The sequence below is a fragment of the Pipistrellus kuhlii genome, unplaced genomic scaffold (genome assembly GCF_014108245.1).
Source record: "Pipistrellus kuhlii isolate mPipKuh1 unplaced genomic scaffold, mPipKuh1.p scaffold_m20_p_21, whole genome shotgun sequence".
Taxonomy (NCBI): Eukaryota; Metazoa; Chordata; class Mammalia; order Chiroptera; family Vespertilionidae; genus Pipistrellus; species Pipistrellus kuhlii.
The window spans coordinates 4,572,507-4,598,660 of NW_023425520.1; the positions used below are offsets into that span (position 1 = coordinate 4,572,507).

At 45.8% G+C, this 26,154-nt stretch overlaps 1 protein-coding gene across 2 annotated transcripts in view; it reads right to left on the reverse strand.

The window, feature by feature from the left end:
* Positions 1–26,062, reverse strand: part of LOXL2 (lysyl oxidase like 2) — a 99,975-nt gene extending 73,913 nt beyond the window's left edge. The window contains exon 1 of one of the 2 annotated variants that reach the window (XM_036449904.2): positions 25,888–26,062. The gene's annotated coding sequence lies outside the window, so the exon portion shown is untranslated. The remainder of the gene's footprint in view (positions 1–25,887) is intronic. The other variant, XM_036449903.2, reaches the window with a different exon arrangement.
* Between the last annotated feature and the right edge of the window lie 92 nt (positions 26,063–26,154).

The window sequence follows — 26,154 nt, forward strand, 5'->3', positions numbered from 1 at the left end:
CTTCCTTCCTGCCTGCCTGATCACGTCTAACCACTGTACCTGCCGGCCTGATCACCCCTAACTGCCTCTGCTTTGGCCCCTGCTGCTGCTGATGGATGTCCAGAATGATGTCTCAAAGGTCATTTGGCTGTCTGGTCTAATTAGCATATTACACATTTATTATTATAGATACTGATTACTCCAAATTAAAGTAGAGGAAAAACTAACACAAAATAGTTGTCACAATAAAAATAAAAATAAATAAAAAGTAAGATGGTGGATTTAAACCCGAATATATCAAGAGTGACATCAGATGATTTAACAAAACAATATTACTTTTTTTTTTTAATACATTTTATTGATTTTCTTACAGAGAGGAAGGGAGAGAGATAGAGAGCCAGAAACATCGATGAGAGAGAAACATCGACCAGCTGCCTCCTGCACACCCCCCACCGGGGATGTGCCCGCAACCAATGTACATGCCCCTGGCTGGAATCGAACCTGGGACCCCTCAGTCCGCAGACCGACGCTCTACCGCTGAGCCAAACCAGCTTTGGCTACTTTATTTTTTTTTTTCCGAAGACACAGAGGTTTACAGTAAAGGGGTGGAAAAAGATATTCAATGCACACAAACACTGGTACGAAGAAAGATAAAGTCACTTTCAGACAAGAAACGTGGCTGTAGACAAAAAGGGACAGGTTATGATGATGCAAGAGCCAACCTGCCAAGAAGACATGGACCCAATATGAATAAAATAAATACTGACAGATTTAACAGGAAAAAATTTGAGAAATCTGTCACCACAGTGGGAGGTTCTACACACCTCTGTCAGTAACTGATGAAGCAGGCAAACAGATCCTTGCTCTGAAGATGTGAAGGACATGATTAACAAACGGGACTAACTGACAAGGTTTTATCAACTGCATTCAGCAACTACAGAAGGCAGATTCGCTTCAATCCACATGCAAAATTAACCCAAATGGACCCTAAGTTGGGTCATAAAACAAGAGTCAACACATTTAATGAAATCACAGTGAGTGTGTTGCCTGACTAGAGTAGAATTAAACTGTAAACCAATAATAGATAGAAAATTTACAAATATTTGCAAATGCGATAAAAGGGAAAATAAACTATTAGGGCATTCATCCACTTAATAAACACCATTATTAGCCACAGGAGGATAAGGAGGCATAGAGGGGGTCAGCGAGTTGCCTGGGGTTGCATCAATGGTAAGGGACAAGCCAGGATGTGGGTAAGAAAGCAGCAGGCTGACCTGGGCTGTGTCCTTCGCCACTGTGCTCACTGCCCCTGACAGCTTCCCTGCAGGCCAGCCCGTGCCTACTACCTCCCACTGTCCCCCTCACTCCAGACCACCTATTCTTTATATATATATATGATTTTTTACAGAGAGGAAGGAAGAGAGTTGGAAACATCGATGAGAGTCATCGATCAGCTGCCTCCTGCACACCCCCCATGGGGGATATGCCTGCAACCAAGGTACATGCCCTTGACCGAAATCGAACCCAGGACCCTTCAGTCCACAGGCTGACTCTCTATTCACTGAGCAAACCGGTTTTGGCCAGACCACCTATTCTTTTTTTCTTTTCTTTTTTTAATATATTTTATTGATTTTTTATAGAGAGGAAGGGAGAGAGATAGAGAGCCAGAAACGTTGATGAGAGAAACACTGACCAGCTGCCTCTTGCACACCTCCTATCGGGGATGTGCCCCTGACCGGAATTGAATCTGGAACCTTTCAGTCTGCAGACCGACGCTCTACCACTGAGCCAAACTGGTTTTGGCCAGACCACCTATTCTTATCTCAAAAAGAAATGAGGGGGAGAAAGTGTTCCTTCGTTTTTAAAAAAGAAATCTTAATCTCTGGGTGTGCATATCTATAAACTGCTCCACCCTTCATCTTGGAATCTCTCATCGGTGGGAATGGCCAGTGTTCAACTCCTAAATCTTCCTAGAAAAGTGCTCCTGAAATGTTTGCTTCTTTTGCAGGGCCTTCTCCGACTCCTCGCTCTGGGGAATTGTAAATGATTGCACCCAGCTGCTTCTCTCCTCTTTTAAAAATAACTTTTATGGGGTTTTGTTGTTGCTGCTTCCTATTGCCAAAGTTAGACGAGCTGGTGATAAAAATGTGGGCAAGGCTGTAAGTAAAAGAAAGAAAATCATTCGCAGCACCACTGTCCGAGGTAACTGTTAACACCACTGCGGCGTCTACCGCTTATGGCCCTTTTCTGTACATAAATATTTGCTTTTCAAAATTGGAATCATCCGATATCACATGACCTCACTTATATGTGAAATCTAAGGAACAAAATAAATTGATGAACAAGATAGGACCAGTGACCTGGAAGTGTGAAACAGGCTAACAGATCTCAGAGGCAGGGCCGGAAGGAAGGCCAGAAGGAGGGCGGGAAGAGATGAACCAAAGAGTTTATAAGCCCATGGACACAGACAATAGACAGGTGAAGGCCTGGGGTGTGGTGGGAGATGGGTGGAGGCAGGGCAGAAAGGGGAAGCAGAGACATCTATAAAACTTTCAAGAATAAAATAAAAATTTAAAAAACCTGGAATCATCTACATTGTGCTTTGTAAACTGCACTTCACATTTCACAGTATATTGCAAACATTATGCCTCATTATCTCTTATTTTACGAAACTTTTATTACACAATTAAAAAAAATTTTTTTTATTGATTTCAGAGAGGAAGTGAGAGATAGAGATAGAAACATCAATGATGAGAGAGAATCATTGATAGCTGCCTCCTGCACACCCCCTACTGGGGATCAAGCCTGCAAATCAGGCATGTGCCCTTCAGTCTACAGGCCGATCCTCTATTATTCACCGAGCCAAAACAGCTAAGGCCTCAATATTCCATCTTATAATGAAGCAGTGGGAATTGTTAGCCACCCCACCATTCATTTGACATTATTCCTGTAGATGCTGACTCTAACTAATAGGTAGCTTGAAGCATCTATCTATATAGATGCCTAAGTGACCATTACAACTGGTTGATCGAAGGACCAGTCGATCAGTCACTATGACACAGACACTCAACGCAAGCACTGTCTCCTGGTGGTCAGTGCTCCTACAGCCAACCTCCCTCAGCTAGCCAACCTCCCATGGTCCCTTCCCCAGGCCAGCTGGCCCCAAAGTGCCCCAATCACTAGCCAGGCCAAGAGACCCCACTGTGCATGAATTCATGCATGAGTCCTCTAGTGTCTGTATAAGAATCCTAGGAACTAACTTCAGAAGATAAAGACTCCGGCCTGCAGTGTATCCCAGTTCTGGGAAATTTGCTGACTTTCAAACATAGAACCAGGATGATGCACAACAGACCATCTCTTGACCACTTTCCAGGTCCTCATGGGAATGACTGTCTGGCCTGCATGTAGAGAACTTTTCAACCCCCTCCCCTTGATCTCTTTGTTCTGACTTGCCTCCCCCACCTTATAAAAACCTCTGCCTGCCCTGGGATGGGGAGATAGGCTTTATGACAGGAATCCCGCTCTGTGTAATGAGTTTGGTTTTTGTGGTGGCAGGCAACAGAACTTGGGTTTCCGGTTACAATAATCTTATCACCTTTCTTCTTAATTTTTAGTTTATTGATTGACTTGAGAGAGCGAGAGCGAGAGAGAGAGAGAGAGAAAGAGAGAGAGAGAGAGAGAGAGAGAGAGAGACCAAATTGTTGTACCACTTATTCATGTGTTCATTGGTTGATTCTTGTATGTGTCCGGACCAGGGATGGAACCCACAAACTTGGAGTATCAGGACAACGCTCTAACCAACTGAGCTACCTGACCAGGGCTATCGTTATTATTATTTTTTACTGCTATAAAGATTGTTGAAATTAATATTTTTGTCTCTAAACTGTCCATCATCTTGGAATAAATTCCTAATAATAAAATTGCTGGGTCAAAGGGCTGGTAAAAAGTGAACACTTTTGTATATGAACTGCCCTTCAGAAAGACTGTGCCAATATTCATGTCAACACAGGATGTAGGTTTCCCACATCCTCATACATTCCAGCTGTGACCATGTTTTCAAACTTTCTCCCACCTGATAAGCAGAACAAGGTATCTTATGACTAGCATTTATTCTGTTGCTAGAGAGGTTGAGTATCCCCGCCCCCCAACTCCCTTCCCCACCCCACCCCCACTTATTGGTCACTTATATTGCTTTTTTTAGGAAATTACCTCTTCATGTTTTTTATCCCTTTTTCTATTAAATGTTCATCTTTCCCTTGCTCTAGCTGGTTTGGCTCAGTGGATAGAGGGTTGGCCTGTGGACTGAAGGGTCCCGGGTTTGATTCAGTCAGGGGCACATGCCCGGGTTGTGGGCTCAATCCCCAGTGGGGGGTGTGCAGAAGGCAGCCGATCAATGATTCTCTCTTATCTTTGATGTTTCTATTTCTCTCTCTCTCTCTCCCTTCCTCTCTAAAATCAATAAAACTATATATATTTTTAAAAATTGAACATTTCAAAAACAAAACAAACAAAAAGTTCATCTTTCCCTTAAAACTTTGTCAAAATTCATTTTCATGGGCATCAATGCAGCCCTCAGGAGCAAACAAAAAATCAGGTAGAAGCCAACGTCCAAAGCAGAGCTCGGGGAGATGGAGTGCTGGACCACCCCTTCAACGAGGCTTCAGTCTACCATAACCCACTGCAGGCCTGATGCCTTTCCCGCCCCCTGGTGGGCGCCTGCCAGCCAGGATAGGTCAGACTTCTCCTGGTGGCTGTTGCAGTTCTGAGCTTAGATACAGCCCTCCTCCATCCCGGACCCTCGTTGCAGGGGGTGAGGTGGCCTGTAGGGAACCCACTCAAGGTAGTCTCACAGCTGCAGCTCAGCTGGTTCACCTGGGCATCCGCAGCACGGGCCGCCTGCCACCAGTGGATGCATTTAGACCTGAGCCCTGGCTGGAGGTGCAGAGGAGGCAGGTGGTCCAACTGCAGGGGGCGGCACCAGGACAGACTGCAATCCATAGGAGCTGGTCCTGATGGTCCACGTGGTCCTGTGTCTGAGGGGCAGCCGCACACGTGAGCCTGCGGGGCCCAGGCATGACCTACCAGGGTCCCGGGGCGGAAACTGCCCACAGGCTCTGCGCCTGGCTTTTCCCACCAGCCAGCAGCAGCTGTGCTGGAGCCATGCCCAGATGGGCGCCTGCCAACCAGCCTGGGTCAGGCTGTTTCCTGGTGGCTGAAGAAGTCCTCTCTCTGCTAAAGCTGCAGGGGTGCTGTGGGCCCCCGCCTAACACAGGTCAGATGCTTGTTAAAAATGTGTTGGACAGACTGATGTTGCCAAAGGGGAGAGAGGTGGGGGGCAGGGTGGAAAAGGTGAAGGGATTAAGAAGTACAGATTGGAAGTTATGGTATAGTCATGGGGATGTAAAGTACAGCATTGGAAATATAGTCAATAATACTATATAATAAAGAGGTAATATGCAAATTGATTGTCATGCCCTTACAAGATGGTTGCCTACGACCAGGCCGGCAAGGGGGGCAATTAGGGGCAACAAGGCAGACAGGTAGGTGAGCGATTAGGAGCCAGCAGTCCAGATCCCTGGTATTGTAATAACTATGTATGGGGCCAGGTGGATACTTGAAATAGGGTGATCTCTTGGTAAAGTATATGATTACCCAACCACTGTATACCTGAAACTAATACAAAATAATATTGAATGTAATTGAAAAATGAAATTAAAAATATTTAAAAAGCAGAATGCAAAGGTGTCATACAAAAGTTTTCAATTTCAAATAAATAAAATTAAAAAAACACACAGAATTATGTCTTGAATCATAAACAAATATGGTAAATTCATTCTCCTTTGACCCTTCGGAACATCTGATGACATTTGGGTTGATGGAGGACACATTTCTCCTCCTCACACTTGCTCTTCCTCTTCGCTCAGAAAGTTGTATTTCTCTAAAGACATCAAAAAGCCTGGTAGAGTCCTTAGCCAGGTGGCTCAGCTGGTTGGAGTGTCGTTCCCAACACCAAAAAGTTGTGTGTTCGATTCCTAGTCAGGGCACATACCTAGGTTGTGTGTTTGACCCCCAATTCTAAAATCAATTAAAAAATATCCTCGGGTAAGGATTAAACACACACACACACACACACACACACACACACACACACACACACACCTGGTGGAAACATCTATCTGATACACAGTGGGGGGGGGTTTTAAAACAGGAAGATCTCTTCTCTACCTTCACCTTTGAAAATCTCCTAAATGGTTGGCAACCCAGGAAGAGCCTGCACCAGGGAGATACCACCACCATGTTAATTCCAGGGCCACCCTCTACCTGACCACATCTACCTGCCAGCATCTCTGCAGCCCAGGTCTCACCAGCCCTCTCCAGGCAGCAGAGGATCGTCCCCAGGAGGTCAAAGGATTCTGTGAAAACCTCGCCCACGTGAAGTCTAGGAGCTATAAAGCAGATGGTTTTAATTACTCACACAGTGTAGCTTGCGGGAGGGTTCAAGGCAAGAGGCCCCAGGACCGCAGCCTTTGACTGACACAAGTAAGAGGCAGCACATGCCAGAGGAGTGCGGCTAGGGCTCAGCAGAAAGTGGTAAAGGATCTTCCCTGGTATGTTTTCAGGGGACTCTTGACGGGGCAGTTGAAGACATTCTTACATTCAATTCAGTCCATTGAGGATACAGCGTTCACACGGTTGATGCTAGTATAAACTTGCTGACAGAGACACTTGGCCCTCAGGGGGTGTCTGGAACAGCTAGGGATAGAATTCCTGCATATCACCGCGACTCACGGTCCCAAGCATTCCTGACAAATAGCAGCCAGAATCAGCTCCCTGCATGCAGCGACTCATCCACCCAGCCTGCACATTCTTCTCCTCAAGGAAGCAGCTGGACAGGGGGCCACCAGTCTGCTGCCAGTAAGCCACATGGACCACCAGCTTAGAGTCACACAGAAGTCAGTTCAAATCCCATTTCTTCTACTTATTAGCTCTGTGACCTCAGGCAGATTTTCAAAGTCTCAGTATTTTATAAAATGGAAATATATACTACTTAAAAGCAAAATTTTTAAGGGAAAACAAGAAACACATACTTTTCAGTACTATTAAAAAAGAAAAAACAAATAGCCCTAGCTGATTTGGCTCAGTTGATAGAGCATCAGCCTGTGGACTGAAGGGTCCCAGGTTCGATTCTCGATAAGGGCATATGTGCAGGATGCGGGTTCAATCCCCAGGAGGGTGGGTGCAGGAAGCAGCCAATCAATGATTCTCTCTCATCATTGATGTTTCTATGTCTCTCTCCCTCTTCTTTCCTCTCTGAAAACAATTTATAAATATATAAAATCAAAGATATATTTCTTAAATTCCTGACCCATAGTAGGTGGTCAAAAAATATCGGGTAAGGCCTAGCCAATTTTGCTCAGTGGTTAGGGTGGTCCAAGAACTGAAGGGTCACAGGTTCGATTCTGGTCAAGGGCACATACCTCCTCGGCTGCAGGCTCGATCCCCTACCCCAGTTGGGGTGTATGCAGAAGGCAACCAGTCGATGTATCTGTCTCACATCCATGTTTCTCTCTCCCTGTCTCTCCCTTTCCCTTCCGCTCTCTCTAAATGGAAAAAATATATCCTCAGGTGAGGCTTAACAAATATATATGACATTTTGATTCAAACAGGCACTGCATGATAGAATTGGGTCAGCAAGCAGTGCCAAATGCCAACTACAAGATGCTAAGCTGCATTACACAATTGGTCATGTTTAATTTTTTTTCTTCCGACTTCCCCAAGTATTATTTGGGGAACTGGGAACTCCCAAGAATGAGCTTAGGTAGTTCCGTCCTGGACCCATCTCTTGCAACAATATATTTGAAAACTAGAAATAAACATTTGCCCTAAAGAATACACACTATTGGCCGAAACCGGTGTGGCTCAGTGGATAGAGTGTCAGCCTGCGGACTGAAAGGTCTCGGGTTTGATTCCAGTCAAGGGCATGTATCTTGTTGCAGGCACATCCCCAGTAGGTGGTGTGCAGGAGGCAGCTGATCAGTGTTTCTCTCCCATCGATGTTTCTAACTCTCTATCCCTCTCTCTTCCTCTCTGTAAAAAAAATCAATAAAATATGCTTTAAAAAAAGTTGGCTTTTATTTAAAAAAAATACACACTATTGGAGAAAGCTTACTTACTTAAATAAAAAAGTGTCTTCACTTGTGCTATGTAAATGAGGCAGGTGCTGAGTTCAATGGGAGGGTGGGCTGCAAATAAGACTTTTAAGCAGGACGTTAGCCAACCTGTGCCTCCTGGTCTTGTGAGGAGTGGAGGCTGAGGTACAGCCGGAGGGGGAGAAAGCGGTTCTTGACCTGGATCTTGCTCAAGCTTCTCAGTTGATCCTGAAGAGTGTTACTTCAATAGCTTGGTAAACATCATTTATCGGAAGACACTTTTAGTTTTAAAGCATATGTCACCCGAGGAACTTCCTAGTACATTATGGGAACAATGATTTCTATGATTCTGAGAGTGGCATTGTACCGATAATGAATGAGTATTTGAAAATCCTTTACTTAACCTTGACCCAATCAGGTTCCAAAAGGAAAAAGAGAAAACGTCCAGTGAGAATTTCCAGGGTCCTTTTCTTAGGTTGCTAGTTTGACGGCGGAATCATTCCACCTCGGAAAGAGTGTGAAAGGCCTGCTCCCCCAAACATCTCTGGGCCTCAAGATATCCTTGGGGCTACTCCAATGCTTTTCTTTCCCCCTCCTCCAAAGCAGTCTCGTTTGAATCACTCCATCACCCACCTGAAGCAGGCATTCTGAGCTGTAGAACTTGCCTGCCTAGCAATATTTTCTGAAAGTCAAATGGCTACTGACTTCAGCAGCCCATTCTTACACAATATCATAGGCTGTGACCTCTTACCGCTGACATCTTACTTCGTGGCCCAATCAAAGAATGCCCAATGTGACCAACAGAGTCCTAGTTAACAACACAGATAAGGGAGGAAAAGACATAAAATTTGTGCATAGTGCATTTCATACATTAAGCAAAAAGCAGTCCGTACACAGGCTGATTCTCTCAACTGTCCCCCATCCCTACACCCACAAACGTGACTATCTATGGAACAGGACCCTCTTAAAGCAGGCCTCACTCTGGCTCCAGCTTTGCGTGACAGCTCTGCTGCTTTTGAGGCCCCGGGTGGGGGAAATGATTCACTCCTCCCATCACTTGCTCCGCACCGTGTGCCCTGGAGCTCCCAGGAGCTGGCTTGCCTAACCCAAATGGGATGCATCACATAAACAGCCATGCCACGCCCCAGCTGGGAACAGTGGCCACATACTCAACGGCGAAGTGTGGGGCTCAGCTGAATTCTTTTCCCCAGATGGAACAGTCCATTCAACGTCTCTGCATCTGCATTCAGATGTAGGCATTCAGATCTGGGGTCGGGGGTGTGGTGGGAGTGACTCCTCCAGCCCCCGCAGGCCGCCAGGGACCCTTGCTCGCCAGCAGCAGTGATGAATGGTTCTCTTTCAGGGCCCAGAGTGCACTGTAGAGGGGCTACCCCAGCTGTGGTCTGGGTACTGCTGACCCCACATGGAACACATTCCTTTGTGGAGGAGGGCTGTTTGGGGTGAATGGGGTGTGCTTATAGGATGAAGGAAGTGACTGGCAGCCAAGGGGGTCCTTCTGAACCACATCGGACAAGATCGCCGACTTTGACATCATGCTTGGCCAGGGCTGGGTCCTGGGGCCCCTGGCCAAAGATTTCACCTCAGTCCCATCTCTTTCTGGACACAGAGCATGAATGTTCAGGACACAATTTAACGCTGAGAAGGTAGGCATGCAGCGCTGAATTTTTTTCAGCCTCCAGAAAGAGGCCTTTGTGAGAAATAATTTGTTGTGACCGATGGGGTTCCCCACAATCCACCTCTAGCTCTGGGTGGAACCTCATTCTGACCAGGCTGTTTCCTGGCGAGGCTGAGGATACAATTTTAAACACTTTGAAATGTGCCTGCTGGCGACACTCAAATTGGATCAGGAAGAGAGCCAAATTTACACTGTCTGTAAAAACAAATCTTATCTCTACAGCACACACCCACAGAGAAGGGACAGGGAAAACCCAAAATCAGTGCTGCTGCTTCAAGGCCATACTACTATATGCCCTGGCCCAGTAGCTCCATTGGTCACAGCATCATTCCGATACGCCAATGTTGTGGGTTTGGTCCCTGGACAGGGTACATACAAGACTCAACCAAAGGCCCTAACCAGTTTGGCACAGTGGATAGAGCATCAGCCTGAAGGGTCCCAGGTTCGATTCCTGTCAAGGGCATGTACCTTGGTTGCGGGCACATCCCCAGAAGGGGATGTGTAGGAGGCAGCTGATTGATGTTTCTAACTCTATCCCTCTTCCTTCCTCTCCATATAAAATCAATAAAATATATTTTTAATTAAAAAAAATCAATCAATGAATGCCTATGTGAGTAAAAAATCAATGTTCCTCTCTCTCTCAAATCAATAATGTAAAATACATTTTAAAGGCCTTTTATGGTTTAAACATTAGCATCTCAGTCTATATCCCTATGCGTGAAGCCTTAGTGTCATTAGCAAAGTTGAAATCCCTACAACGGTGTCTCCTACAGTGATTTAAGGCTAAAGTCTATTGTTTCCTGAGGCAGAAGAGGAAAGAAAGGAGGGTTCATCAATGGCTCTTTCTCAGCACCTGTACAACTCACATGACCTTGGGGTTGTGCCTTCACAGTCAGCTAGCCTAAGGTGAGATCAGACCCATGAAGGGGAAAACAATCAAGACCCAATTACAACAGGAAAGCCCAAGTAACCCACACAAGGGACATTCCTAAGCATCCAGATCAGGAGATCAAAGAGACTCCACTGGGTCTCTCAGGACACTTACTACATAAGGCCACCCCATGAAGACTGGGAGTCATAGCAGTTCTAACTAATATATAGAAACAAACACAAAGAAACAGTTAAAATGGGGAGACGAAGAGCCAGGATCCAAATGAAAGACAAGGAGGAATCTCCAGAAAAAAAGAGGTAAATAAAGTGGAGGCAAGCAATTTATGAGACATAGAATTCAAAGTAATGATTATAAGGATGCTCAAGGAATTTAGTATTGAAAGTCCTAGCCATAACAATCAGATAAGAAGAAAAAAAGGCATCAAAATTGGAAAGAAAGAACTAAAACTGCAATTATTCGCAGATGACACGATATTGTACATAGAAAACCCTAAACATTCCAACAAAAAGCTACTAGCTCTAATAAATGAATTTGGCAAAGCAGCAGGATATAAAATTAATATCCAAAAATCAGTGACATTCTCATACACTAATTATAAACTCTTGGGAAGAGAAACTAAGAAAACAATTCCATTTACTATTGCAACAACAACAACAAAAAAAAACAAAACAAAAAAAGAAAGAAAAAAAAAGGAGGTACCTATGAATAAACTTAACCAAGGAGGTAAAAGACCTACTCAGAAAACTATAAGACATTAACAAGAGAAATAGAGGAAGCATATACCATGTTCATGAAGAATTAAAATGTCCATACTACACAAAGCAATCTATAAACTCAATGCAATTAAATATCAATGGCATATTTTTACAGATCTAGAGCAAATATTAAAAAAATGTATATGGAACCAATAAGACCCCAAATAGCCTCAAGCAATCTTAAGAAAGAAGAACAAAGTTGGAGGGATCACAATGGCAGAAATCAAAGTATACTATAAAGCCATTATAATCAAAACAGACTGGTACTGGAACAGAACAGGCATGTAGATCAATGAGACAAAACAGAACCCAGCCCAACCTAGTTTTGTTCAGTGAATAGAGTGTCGGCCTGCAGGCTGAAGGGTTCCAGGTTTGATTCTGATCAAGGGCATGGACCTAGGTTGCAGGATTGATCTCTGGTCCTAGTTGGGACTTATGTATCAATGATGTGTCTCTCTCACATCAATGTTTCTCTCCATCTATCTCCCCCGCCCCCTCTCTCTAAAAAATCAATGGGAAAGTATCCTTGAGTGAGGATTAACCAAAACTAACAAACAAAACCACAGAGAGCCCAGCCCCACTGGTGTGGCTCAGTGTTTGAGTGTTGACCTGTGAACCAAGCAGTCATGGTTCAATTCCTGGTCAGGACTCATGGCCAGGTTTCAGGCTTAATTCCCAGTAGGAGGCATGCAGGAGGCAACCAATCAATGATTCTCTCTTCATCATTGATGTTTCTATCCTTCTCCCTCTCCCTTCCTCTCTGAAATCAATAAAAATATATTTAAAAAACAAAACAAAACAAATAAAAACCTAGAGAGGCCAAAAATCAACACATGTCTTTGTGGTCAATTAATATTTGACAAAGGAGGTAAAAGCATACAATGGAGTAAAAACAGTCTCTCCAATTAATGGTGTTGGGGAAATTGGACAGGGACATGCAAAATAAAATAAACAAAGAAAGAACAAAAGAAACTAACCCACCAACTTACACCATACACAAGAATAAACTCAAAATAGATAAAAGACTTAAACATAAGTTGTGAAACCATAAAAATCCAGAAGAAAACATTGGCAGTGAGATTTCAGACATCTCTCAGAGCGATATTTTGCCAATATGACTCTAAGGGCAAAAGAAATACAGGAAAAAATAAACAAATGAGAGTACATCAAACTAAAAAGCTTCTGCACAGCAAAAGAAACCATCAACAAAATGAAAAGGGAGCCCCCTGTATGGGAGAACGTATTTGCCAAAGATTCATCTGATAAGGGGTCAATCTCCAAAATATATGAAGAACGTATACAACTCAACACCAGGAAGACAAACAACCCAGTTTCTCTAAGAAATGGCCCCTCAAAAGTGGCCAAGGTGGCATCTTGTGAGCTCAGTTCCTAAGTGATGGTTTCCCCAAGCCCTTCCTGTTTAGCTCCCTCTTGCCTCAGGGAACATTAATCATAGCAGGACTCACTCTTGGCTTCGAACACTTCTGTGCTTCCAGGCGAGGCTCTCATCCAAGTGATGCAACCTGTGCCAACAGTCACTTCCTCAGGCATGAGCCCCTCAGATGAGCTTGAGACCCGGGGACCCAGAGAAGAGGAAGCAGCTGGTACGGAGACCACTCCCATTTTTGGCTTGTCTGGAAATGTCTGGCTAATGTCAAATGTCTGGAAATGTCCGGGGGTCGGGGGTAAGAGTTTGTTAAGAGCCTGCAATCTGGGCTTCTGTTTTCCACGGAAACACTGTCTCCCGTCCAGAAGCCCAGTGAGCAGTAGCAGGCATCAGCTGCCACATCACCAAAGCTGGCCGGACTCGGCTGCACAGTGCCAGCGGTACTGTGTCACTGGCGCTCATTCCTGGAGGTAATGGCATCCAGGGAACAGTGGCATATACCCAGAGACCTTTAAGTTCTTGCTCTTCCTGGGGAAAGCAGGCTTTCTCAGCTACCTTTGGGCCTGATCAATGTTATATATGCTGATGACCAGTCTTTTCTGGGCCTCCTTCTAAGAATGACCCTAATATTCTTATTGGAATGGATGGCATGGTTCCCACTGCCTTTAACATGACACGCACCAGCTATAACCCAGAATCCTTAGCTCTAGCTACAATGACATGAGTGTGTATGTTCCCAGAGACACCTGCTTCCACAGTACCCTGCCTTTGGACTTGCTGTTACCTGTTTTTAGGACACCACATATCCACCCTCTGAACACCAATTTTTTGTTTAAGAATCTGCTCACATTGCCCTAGCCAGTTTGGCTCAGTGGATAGAGCATCAGCATGTGAACCGAAAGGTCTCAGGTTTGATTCCAGTCAAGGGCACATGCCCAGGTTGTGAGCTCAATCCCCAGTGGGGGACTTAGGAGGCAGCCCATTCATGATTCTCTCTCATCATGGATGTTTGTATCTCTCTCTCCCTCTTCCTTCCTCTCTGAAATCAATAAAAAATATTTTTTTCTAAAAAAGAGAATCTGCTCACTTGAATAGAGTTACTAGAGGACCCAGCAAACCCAGCAATTCCTCTTCAGAGTATCTACCTGAAAAACTTGAAAACATTTATTCCCAAAGATATAAGCACCGCTATGTTCATTGCAGCACTATTCATGGTGGCCGAGACATGAAAACAACCAAAGTGTCCTTCGGTAGATGACTGTGTAAAGATGATGAGGTACATATATACTATGGAATACTACTCAGCTGAAAGAAAAGATGGAATACTGCATTTGTGACAACATGGATGGACCTTGAGAATATTATGCTAAGCCAGATAATTCAGTCAGAAAAAGCTAAGAATCATATGATTTCACTCATATGTGGGATATAAAACTGAAACTCTTAGACACAGACAACAGTATGGTGGTTGCCAGAGGGAAGGGGGTGGTGGGGTAGTGGGGGGGGGGGAAAGGGAGCCAAATATATGGTGATGGAAGATTATTTGACTTTGGGTGGTGAGCACATAATGCAATATACTGATCATGTATCATAGAAATCTATACCTGAAACATATAATAATCTTTTCCAAAAACATGTGTTTATTGATTTTAGGGAGAGAGTATGCACTCTGACTGGGGATCAAACCCCCAACCCAGTCATTTGCCTTGACTGGGAATTGAACTGGAGACCTTTACATGCACTGGACAATGCTCAACCAACTGTGCCACACAGGCCAGGCAAAGCCTACATAATCGAGTTAACCAAAATCACCCCAATAAATTTAATTTTTAAATTAAATTAAATTAAATTAAAAGAAAGAATCTACTCACACGAATAAATATCAAATCCTAAGGAATCTACTAAAAGACTATAAGAACTGGTAAAAGAATTCAGCAAGGTTATATAAGATCAATATATAAAAATTGACCCTTTCTATACATTTTCAAGACACAATTCCAAAAAGAAATTAAAAAAATAATTCTATTTACGATAGCATAAAAAAGAATAAAATACTTAGAAATAAATTTATCAAACGAGATGCATAACTTATACTCAGAAAACTACAAAACATTGTTGAAAGATTATTAAAGAAGATCTAAATAAATGGAAAAACATACCATGTTCCTGGACTGGAAATCAATATTGAAAAATAATATATATATATATAATTAATAAAACTTATTTACTTTAAGTTCAGAGAGGAAGGGAGAGGGAAAGAGAGATAGAAACATCAATGATGAGAGAGATTGGTTGCCTCCTGCACATCCCCTACACCTACTGGGGACCAAACCTGAAACCTGGGCATGTGTCCTGAGCAGGAATTGATCAGTGAACTCCTGCTTCATAGGTAGACGCTCAACCACTGAGCCACACCAGGCAGGTGACAATAATGTTTTGTTTTTTTAAAGACTTAATATCGTTAAGATAAGAAATTGATGAACTGATTCTAAATTCACATAGAATTGTAAGGGACCCAGAATAATCAAGGCAATTCTGAGATAGACTAACAAAGTGGAAGAACTCAGACTTCCCAATTTCAAAAGGTGCTACAAAGCAACAGTTATCAAGACTATGGTGCTATCTATGCTAGCACAAGGACAGATGTATAGATCAAGGAATAGAACTAAGAGTCCAGTAATAAACTCGGATATCTATGATCAGTTGATTTGGGTAAGGGTACAAAAACCATTCAATGGAGGAAAGAAGAGTCTTAGCAAAAAATGGTGCTGGAGCCCAGCCGATGTGGCTCAGTGCTGGACCATTGACCTGTGGATGAGGAGGTCACAGTTCAATTTCTGGTCGGGGCACATGCCTGATTGGTAGACTCCATCCCCAGTGGGGGCATGCAGGAGGCAGCCCATCAGTAGTTACTTCTCATCATTGATGTCTCTCTCTCTCTCTCTCTCTCTCTCTCTCTCTCTCTCTCTCTCTCTCTCCCTCTCTCTTCCTTTCTGAAATCAATAAAAATATATATTTTAAATGGTGCTGGAATAACTGGACAGCCACATGTAAAAGAAAGAAGTTGGGTTCTTATCTCACATTATTTACAATAATTAATTCAAGATGGCTCAAAGACCTAAATATAAAAGCAAAAATTTTAGAAGTAACTCTTAGAAGAAAATACAGGGGTAAATCTTCATGCCTTTGGATTTGGAAATTGTTTCTTAGATAAGACACCAACAGCACAAGGCAACAAAAGGAACAATATTGGATTCCATCAAAGTTAAAAACTGTTGCGCAACCAGGCATTGTTAAAATGGTTCATGAGCCAGAGCAGCAGGAGTGGGGATAGCAAAAAGGGCATATTAATCAAGTATTTATTCTACTATTTGTATGTAAAGCTGTGAACCCCCGGAGGGCACATACATCCCAGATCCCCTATGCCCAACATGGAATAAATGTTTAGTAAAAGTGTAGTGAATTGAGGAGGAAAGGAGAACTATTAAGGAAGAGAGAAGACAACTCACGGAATGGGAGAAGATATTTGTTAAGAATATACCTGAACTAGCATTCAGAATTACAGTCAATCCTATATAATAAAAAGTTAATATGCAAATTTTCTCCTTGGGAGTGTGACTGGGAGACCCAGAGTTTGATCACAGCTATGATGTGCAATGACCACCAGGGGGTGGCATGGAACATGGTGGGCAACCAGTGACAGTGGTGAATGCTGAGGGAGTGAGGGAAGGAGAAGGGGAGGCGGGGAACCTAACTGGCCCTGATAGTCTGCTAAGCCTAAGGATCCTACCTGTGCACTGGGCCTCTCGTAAGGAAATAAATAGTAAACCAATTTGAAAGTAGATACAGGACTTGAATAGATGTTTCCTCAAAGTTATACAAATGGCCAACAAAACACATGAAAGTTGCTAAATATCATTAGGCAGTAGGGAAAATGCAGATCAATACCACACGGAATAGCACTTTACACCCACTAGGATGGCTATGATTTTTTAAAAACTGGAAACAAGTAGGTGTTGGTGTAGACACAGAGAAATGGTAACTGTAAAATGGGACTGTAAAATGGCGCATCCAACAATTTGGCAGCTCCATCTGACCTAGTAATTCCACTCCTACTTACATATCCAAGAGAATGGAAAACAGATGTTCGAACAAAAACTTGTACACAAATGTGTATGGCAGCAGTATTCTTAATAGCCAAAAGGTGGAAATAACCCAACTGTCCATCAGCAATGAGTGGATAAACAATGTGGCACATGCAGACAATGAAATAGTATTTGTCTGCATGTGCCACATTGTTTATCCAAGTATATATGTATATACTTCATTCCTTATCATATAAGGAATAAGTATATACATATGCCACAACATGGATGAAGCTCAAACACAATACATGAAGTAAAAGCCAGGCAAAAGACCATATGTGATGATTCCATGTATATGAAATACCTAGAATTAGAAATACAGACAGAGAGTAGATCAGTGGCTGTTTAGGAGTGGAGGAGGGGAGTTGGAGGACAAGGGGATAATGAAATGTTCTAAAGTTGGCTGTGGTGATGGTTGTACATACCTGTGAATTGTGGGAAGCTGCCCATTGTCTTCACTAGCAGAGAGGTGTGGACAAGGAGCCCAGAATGCTGGTGAACCTTGAGCCCTGGCAAAGATCAGAGCTATGCACCCACTGTTTAGTTGAGACAATGGTAGCAACTTCCCAGATATTCATGTAAATCCTTACTGATTAGATTGTCTGTTATTGGAAATTGCCTGCCTAAAGGGTAAAGGTGTATCCCAAACCCAATAAAAGGATCTGAGCCCAAGTGGAGTCCTTCTTGGTTGGGCTCCCACGTGACCCCCCAATTTCCAAATTATTAGTTCTTGTCTCGTCTTTGTCATTTGCATGTGGCCCTTCTCCAGAGCCCAAACCCTGAACCACGCAGGACGTGGGTCATCAGAGTGAATATATCAATACTAAAATCCACTAACTTGCCGAAGCCAGTTTGGCTCAGTGGATAGAGCATCAGCCTGCAGACTGAAGGGTCCCAGGTTCGATTCTGGTCAAGGGCATATGCCTTAGTTGCGGGCACATGCGGGGGGGGGGTGGGGGGGGTGGGGGGGGGGTGGGGGGGGGGAGTGCAGGAGGCAGCTGATTGATGCTTCTCTCCCATCTATGTTTCTAACTCTCTATCCCTCTCTTCCTCACTGTAAAAACTCAATAAAATATATTTTTTTTAAATCCACTAACTTGAACACTATAAATGGGTGAATTGTATGGTATATAAATTATATCTCAATTAAGCTGTTCAAAAACTACTTAAATGACACTTTGGTTTAGCATCATCTATCTGTTAAGCACTGTATTAGGCACCAGAAATGCAAAGATGCATGTGACATGGGTTCACAAGGAGTACACAGTACACGTAGAGAAGCAGTAACAGTATGGACACAGGCACAGAAATAGAACTGGGAGGCAGGTGATTATAATTGGGGATGAGGAACAGGGAAAGCTTTAGACATTCGATACCCGAGCAGGTTTTGAAGGAAAGTGAGTTTGACAGGTGGAGGTGGGACGGGGAGACCATTCCAGGCCAGTCTGAAATAGCACAGGGTATTCTGGGAGCCCTGTGTGGTTCAGAATGACGAGATGAAAAGTGAAAGGCTGGGCGGGTGGGAGTGGTGAGGGGACGTGGAATGCATGAGGCTGGAAACCAGCAGAAGACGTGAGGACGTGTGAATGTTCTGCGGAGAAATGTTGTTTTCCTTTGGGGAATGAAGACGGAGCCAATGAGAGGTAAGCAGGAGGGTGATGGGCAGACTGTGATCTAGAGCAGGAGTCAACAAACCACAGCCCATGGGTCCAATCTGGAAATAACATTTTTGAAAATAATGTTTTATTGGAACCCAGTCACGCTCATTTCCTTCCTGGTCATCCATGGCTGCTTTCTTACCAACACTGCAGCGTTGACCAGTTTCAACATAGGCTGTATGGACCATGAAATCTAAAATATTTGCTATCTGGCCTGATCAGCGTGACTCAGTGATTGAGCCACAACCTCTGAACTAGGAGGCCATGGTTTGATTCCCAGTCAGGGCACATGCCTGGGTTGAAGGCTTGATCCCCAATGGGGGGCGGGGGGAGGCAGTGCAGGAGGCAGACAATCAATGATTCTCTCTTATCATTGATGTTTCTATCTCTCTCTCTCCCTCTCTTCTCCTCTCTGAAATCAATAAAAATGTATTTTGAAAAAAATAACAATAAAATATTTGCTATCTGGCCCTTAGAGGAAAAGTTGACCGACCCCAGTTCTATCAGTGTCACTGTGGCTACTACATCAAGGTTGGCTTCTCATGGGTTAGGGTTGATGGAAAGGCCTGGCCAGTTTGGCTCAGTGGCTAGAGCATTGGCCCACAGACAGAGCAGTTTCATTCCCGATCAAGGGCATATGCCTTGGTTGCAGGTTCCCCGGCCCGTGTAGGGGTGTGATCAGGAGGCAATCAATCAATGTTTCTGTGTTTCTCTCTCCCCCTCCTCCGTCTCTCCCACTCTCTCTAGCAATCAATAGGAAAAATATTCTTGGGTCAGAATTTAAAAAAATTAAAAAGGATGGAGGGAAAGGAGGCCAGCTCTCCAGGCAAAGGGTGGCACTGGGGTAAATCATGACGTTGTTGCAACAGATGAGGTAGGGGGTTGGGAGTTGGGTGGAGAAGTGGGCATGGCTTTGAGAGCTTCCAGAAGGAAGAAAACACACACATATGGAGAATATTAATTTAAGAACATGAGGAGCCATTGAAAAGGATGGTTAACCCAACAGGGTTTCACTGATGTATAAATTCTAGTTTTTCCTGATCATTAAAATGCACTAAACTTGCTTAGCAGAAGGCTCTCTCAGACAGACCTCCTGAATTCAGGGCAGCTTAAAAGTATTTTAAAAGATTATTCTTACAACTTGGAAATGGGCCTGCCAGGGCAATTCCAGCTAATCTGATGACAAAGTCTGTCCAGATAAAGGCTTGGGACTGGTGGTGCTTACCCAGGTATGCCACCATTATTCTTGGGAGGAAGGGTGAAGAGTTTACTTTAAAAAAAATGTGCTTTCCTCAAATGTGTATTTTTGTTGGTTTTTATAAAAGCGTTGAGCCCTAGCTGGTTTGGCTCAGTGGATAGAGCATCGGCCTATGGACTGAGGGGTCCCAGGTTCGGTTCTGGTCAACAGCACATGGCTGAGTTGTGGGTTCCATCCCCAGTGGGGGGGCGTGCAGGAGGCAGCTGATCAATAATTCTCTCACATTATTGATGTTTCTATCTCTCTCTCCCTCCCCCTTCCTCTCTGAAATCATATATATATATAGCTTTGAGAAGATAAATAGGGAAACAGCTTTCTTTCTAGATCTTTGTGTTGTGTGGACACTCTGGAAAGTTTGTGCCAGGACATCCGTGGAACCCAGGACAAGGCTGGGGGCGGGGCAAGTTCGTGGATCCAAGATCAAGAAGGACAGTATAAAGCAACTGCCGGAGCAAATTAAGCTGTTCACAAGTCATCGACATAAGTTATCTTCTCATAAAACACATGCTTTGTAAGCAAGCGACGTGATCGCCTCGGAAGATTCACTTAGTATTCCATTGGCAACACATCAGGGAACGTGGGAGTGCTGCCATGGGACAGCCACGTGGCCTGTGTGCCTGTTTGTCTAACAGAGATTTTGACAAGGAAAAAACAAAAAAGAAAAATCACCACGGACATATAAAATCACAAATCATAACATTAAAGGTACTCCAAGGGAAGGCATGAAAAAGCCTTGGGCAAGAACTTACTAACGGTGGGCCTAATCTCGTCCTCATTATCCCCTGAGTTAGTTCTCACTCTGCACCTGTACTTGCCACATACCATTTGCCGGGGTAGATTGTTTCTGCAAATGTTTTCAAAAACCCTGAGCAGAGCCTTAGCCAGTTTGGCTCAGTGGATAGAGCATTGGCCTGCGAACTGAAGGGTCCTGGATTCGATTCTAGCCAAGGGAACATGCCCAGGTTATGGGCTCGATCCCCAGTAGGGGGCATGCAGGAGGCAGCCGACCAATGATTCACATTCTTGATGTTTCTGTCTCTCTTTCCCTCTCCCTTTCTCTCTAAAATCAATAAAAATACATTGGGGGTGGGGGGGAAGATTCAAAAAACTCTGGCAGAAATCTTATCTACATTGTCACCATCATGCTTTCTCACCCTCGGACAGGTGGCTATTCTGAAAGGGTGGTCCTGATGCATAAAGACTTCTCTGAAGCAGGTGGGAGGGGAGGGGAAGGGAAGAGACTGGCCGGCACACCTGGCCAGATGTATCCCCTGCGACCGAGGTGCCATGCTCATCAGCAGGAGCACAACTGGAATTACTAGGATGAGAAGGTCTGAAGACTCGTTTCAATGCAGACACGGCCGGAGACTTAGAAGACAGGCAGTGCGTCGCTGCAGCCATGTCTCTGCGGACACGTGCGTGGCTCTGCCTCTTCTGCCCACACTCGCCAGTCCTGCTGGTTCTGTGGCCTGGAGCGGGGCAGAACCCAGCCACGCCATCTGAGCCCTCAAGGCCCACCCAGGTCCTGAGTGCAGGGGGGCCTGTGTGACCCGGCCCTGAGGACTGAACGGGAAGGGCTGTCTCCGAGGGCCATGAACTATAGCAATTGCAAGCTGTTCTTCTGGACCCCGGCAGGCACGGGGCAGGGTGCTGTACCTCCCAAGGCTCCCAAAACGATCAAAGGAAGGAAGCTGCTGGTGTGGAGCCACTTAGGAGTTCTGCCCCGCGGAGACAGCCTGTAGCGGAGGGGAGGAGCATGTCAGAAGACAGTGTGGTCTAAGGTTGATGTTTTGCCCCTTTGAGTTCTGCTGTTGAATAAGGGAATTGGAGCAACCAGTTCGTCCATCCCTGACTGGCTGTTTCATGGAAGGTCTGCCTTTTCCATGTCTATTTCAGGGCAATGAACAGAAGAGCAGAAAATCTAAGAGTCAAGCCCTCGCTGCTTTGGCTCAGTGGATAGAGCTTCCGCCTGTGGACTGAGAGGTCCTGGGCTCGGTTCCACACAAGGGCACATGCCTGGGTTGTGGGCTCCATCCCTAGTAGGGGGTGTGCAGGAGCCAGCCAATCAATGATTCTTTCTCATCATTGATGTTTCTCTCTCTCTCTCTCTTCCTCTCTAAAATCAATAAAAATATATATTAAAAAAATTAAGAGTCAATAAATGAGATTCCATCTTCCTACAGCCAGCCAAGGAGGGAGAATTCTGACTCATGAGCCTCATTTATAAAATGTAAGAATGATTCCTTTACCACCCCATCTCAAAGTGAATGAAAATGCTGAAAGTAAGAATTCTGGTGTCCTACATCCTCATCAGACAAAGGCAGGCTCAACAAAGTTGTCCATAAACCAAGGACTGTGGACGGGAGCCTCTGTGCTGACTCAGACTTTAGGAGGCGATGAAAGGTGATTCCTGTCAGTCCCTGGGTGATGATCAGTGAGGGGTGATTGTTCGCAAAGAGCTTTCTTTCCCGGGCCTTTGCCTTTGTCGGTCCCAGGAATTCCAGCTGCAGCCATTTCACTCATCCCGCCTATTTTCAGACCCTGGAGCCAGAGGACGGGGAAATAATCCGGCTCCTAACTCAGAGGGCCGCCTCTGAGCCCCTCAGACAGAAGTCACTTCTTGTACAGTTTTACAATAAACTGGGAAATAAACCCAGGCTTCCTGACTTGGAAGCCAGTTTATATCCAGCACCAAATGGCCAATTGCTAAATATTCCCGCAGGGATTTATCACGGCAGGTGGATGAGGAGTGATAAGCCCGGGATGAAGCCAGAGCCAAATGCCTGCTTCTGAGAGCAGCTGACATCCCTGCCCAGTGCCCAGGGGTGCGGCCGGGGCAGGTCCTGGCCCGCCATCCGCAGCTGTGCCATCCGCACAGCCTATCTGTTTGTCAGGTTACTCAATTATAAAACGAACCAAAAAATACCCGTCCTGCCCTGCCAGTGTGGCTCAGTGGTTGAGCATCAACCTATGAACCAGGAGGTCATGTTTCAACTCCTGGTCAGGGTATATGCCCAGGTTGCGGGCTTGATCCCCAGTGGGGAGCATGCAGGATGCAGTTAATCAATGATTCTCTCTCATCATTGATGTTTCTATGTCTCTCTCCCTCTCCCTTTCTATCTGAAATTAATAAAGACATTTTTTAAAAAGCTAAAAAAGCCTAAACCTGTTTGGCTCAGTAGATAGAGCGTCGGCCTGCGGACTGAAAGGTCGGGCTGAAAGATCCCAGGTTCGACTCCAGTCAACGGCATGTACCTTGGTTGCAGGCACATCCCCAGTGAGGGTGTACAGGAGGCAGCTGATCGATGTTTCTCTCTTATTGATGTTTCTAATTCTCTATCCCTCTCTCTTTCCTCTCTTTAAAAAATCAATAAAATATATTTTTAAAAAAGAAAGCTAAAAAAAATACCCATTTTACTCTTTAGTGGGACATTGTGAGACTCAAATAAGAAACAACATACAATATGAATCAATTTTAAAAATCAACAGACCTCAGGTCAACTGTAAAAAGGAAATTGGAGGGACATTTTGAATATGAACTGGGTATTCGATGATGCCAAAGAATGATTGTTAATTTTCCTAGGTACAATCATGGCATCATGACTTTTTAATATTTTTAGAGATGCAATGACTGGATGTCCGGAAGATGCTTTAAAATACTTCAGTAAAAAAAGAGAAAAGAGATAAAAGCAAGGGCGGCAAAATGTTGATTAACTGTTGAATTGGGGGCCTTCTCTCTACCATTGTGCATATTTAAAATTTTTCAGGAAAATACTTTTTAAATAAACAAAGCAGACTTTTCTGGAACATTTGAGAGCTTCACTGAGGGTCATCTCTAGAGCACAGAAAATCTGTTCAATTCACAAGGCCTCTCCACATTGGCATCCAGTGGTCGGAGGACAGGGACTTGGGGCCAGGCGGGAAGGGGCCAGGCAAGGAGCCCAGATGTGAGGAGAGAGAGGGAAGTGACTTCATGGAATTTTCTATCTGCCCTGCAACAGAATGCCAAGTGCATACGTTGTCCTCAGACCTAAGTTTCATTCAGCTCTGCCACTTAATGGCTAAGGGGCCTTAGACCAGTGGTCGGCAAACTCATTAGTCAATGGAGCCAAATATCAACAGTACAATGATTGAAATTCCTTTTGAGAGCCACATTTTTTAAACTTAAACTATATAGGTAGGTACATTATTATTAACTTAATGAGGGTCCTCCTAAGCTGGCCTTTGCTAAAAACTCAAGAGGCCAAAGAGCCGCAGTTTGTCGACCACTGCCTTAGACCAAGTCACTTTTTAACACAAAGTCACAGAGAGACAAACATATGTGCACTCGCGCTCTCTCTCTCTCTCTCTCTCTCTCTCTCTCTCTCTCTCTCTCTCTCTCTCTCATACACACACACACACACACACACACACACACACACACACACACCACTGAGGCTCAATCCTGAGGTATCCACAGGTACATGGGTGATCTTGCCATGGGTTTGATGGTCATTCCAGGGACAGATACCAGGAACCAGGAAGGGGACCAGGACAAAGGGATGAAGGATGCAGGAGAGTAAGAGTGATAATTCAGCTAAGGCATTGGCCAGTAGGTCAGTCATTCATCTGGCCACTGACCAGGCACATGAAGGACACCATAAACAAACGCAATCACTCCACCAAGAGTGACACGTGGGCGTTGCGGGTCACGGAAAGACAGGCCGGCTGTGGTGCAGGGGATATGAGTTCGAGTCCGACACTGAATAAGCCAGTGGCCTGGACTTTCAGCAGTTTTCCTCTTCTGCAGAAAAAAACGACTGAACTCATCTCCTAAGTTCCAAGATTTCAGACGACGAAATTAATTTGGGGTACGTTTCTGACTTTCACGCACATCTCTGAGGTTTCCAGCACAAGCAGTTCAGTCCCCCCACCCTCAGCCAAGGGCTGCACCCCGTTCCTCCCCCCGCCCCACCTCGCTGGTATTTGGTGATGTTTGGGGGGGGGGGGGAGATGAGAGAGAGAAAAGAATCTCAATCACGCTCGATTCTTCTGATCATTTCTAACCGGGCGCTGATATACAGCGACTATACAGCGACGCCCCAGGCAGGCAACTACACCTAGGGCTCCCAGATTTGGGGGGTTTGGGGGCGGAGCGCAGTGGCCAAAGGTGACTGCGTAAAAGTTGCAGTCACCGAGGACCACAGGAGTATCTCGAAGGACAGGGATTAGCTCTACCCCGGGGCGATCCTGCTCACACGACCCGTGGATTCGTTTGTGCTGGTTCTTTCCCGCTCCAGGATCTCTTTCTCCAAACGGCGGGAGACTCCCCGGTCCCGGGAAGAGCCAGGGCGACTTGGGAGCTCAGTACCTGGGGCGCGAACCGCGCCTCCCTTCCCACAGGACTCAGGACGCTCAGGCGCTCAGATGAACCCAACTGGAAGGCTGAAGAGAACCCCAAATCCAGGCAGTGGGCGCTGGAGCTCCCAGGCTCAGGCCCAGGGGCCCCCACCCCCACCCCGCTCAGCCCTGTGCGCTCCGCATTCCCAAAGCCCCAGCTCAGCGCGCCCTCATCCCCTGCGCCTCCACGTCCCACAAGCCAGAACTCCAGGCACCAACGAACTCCGTCCCGGTGTCCCTGGCCCCACGCCGCACCCTCCTAGGCACCGATCGCACCCTGAGCTCCGGCGGGCTCTGCCCTGCCTGGCTGTAGGCGCCACAGGCGAGCTGGGAGCCCAGCGCCCCGCTTCCCCGGGCGCGCCAGCTGCTGCGCCGGCCCGGCTCCAGCGAGTGGGGCTGGGCGGGTCCGTCCCAGCCGAGAGGGGAGCCCGTCAGCCAGCACGTCCCGCACCTCTCTGATCGAGAAGCCTTCACGGTGGGTGCCGCCGCCCAGGGCCCCGCGCGGAATGGAGTCTGGAGACCTCGCGTGGGCGCTCCCCCTCCCTCGAGCCCCTGCGCTCCCCGGGGGTTTGCAGGGAGCTCGCTTACTTGGTAGGAGGGGGGGTCCGCCCTGGCTTGGTTGGGGCCACGATTCCCTCCGTGACCCCCCCGTCTGCACCCGCGCGCCCCGCCGCCGCCGCCGCCGCCGCCGCCGCCGAGCCCCTTTCCCGGCCGGAGAGAGCGAGCTCCAAGCTCAGGGAGCCGCGAGCTGGAGCAGCGCCTTCACGCCTTTCCCAGGACTTTTAAGGGGCCTGGCGCTGCAAACCCCTCCCCGGACCCACCCCTTCCCAAGGGCGGACCCGCGCCCGCCCGCCC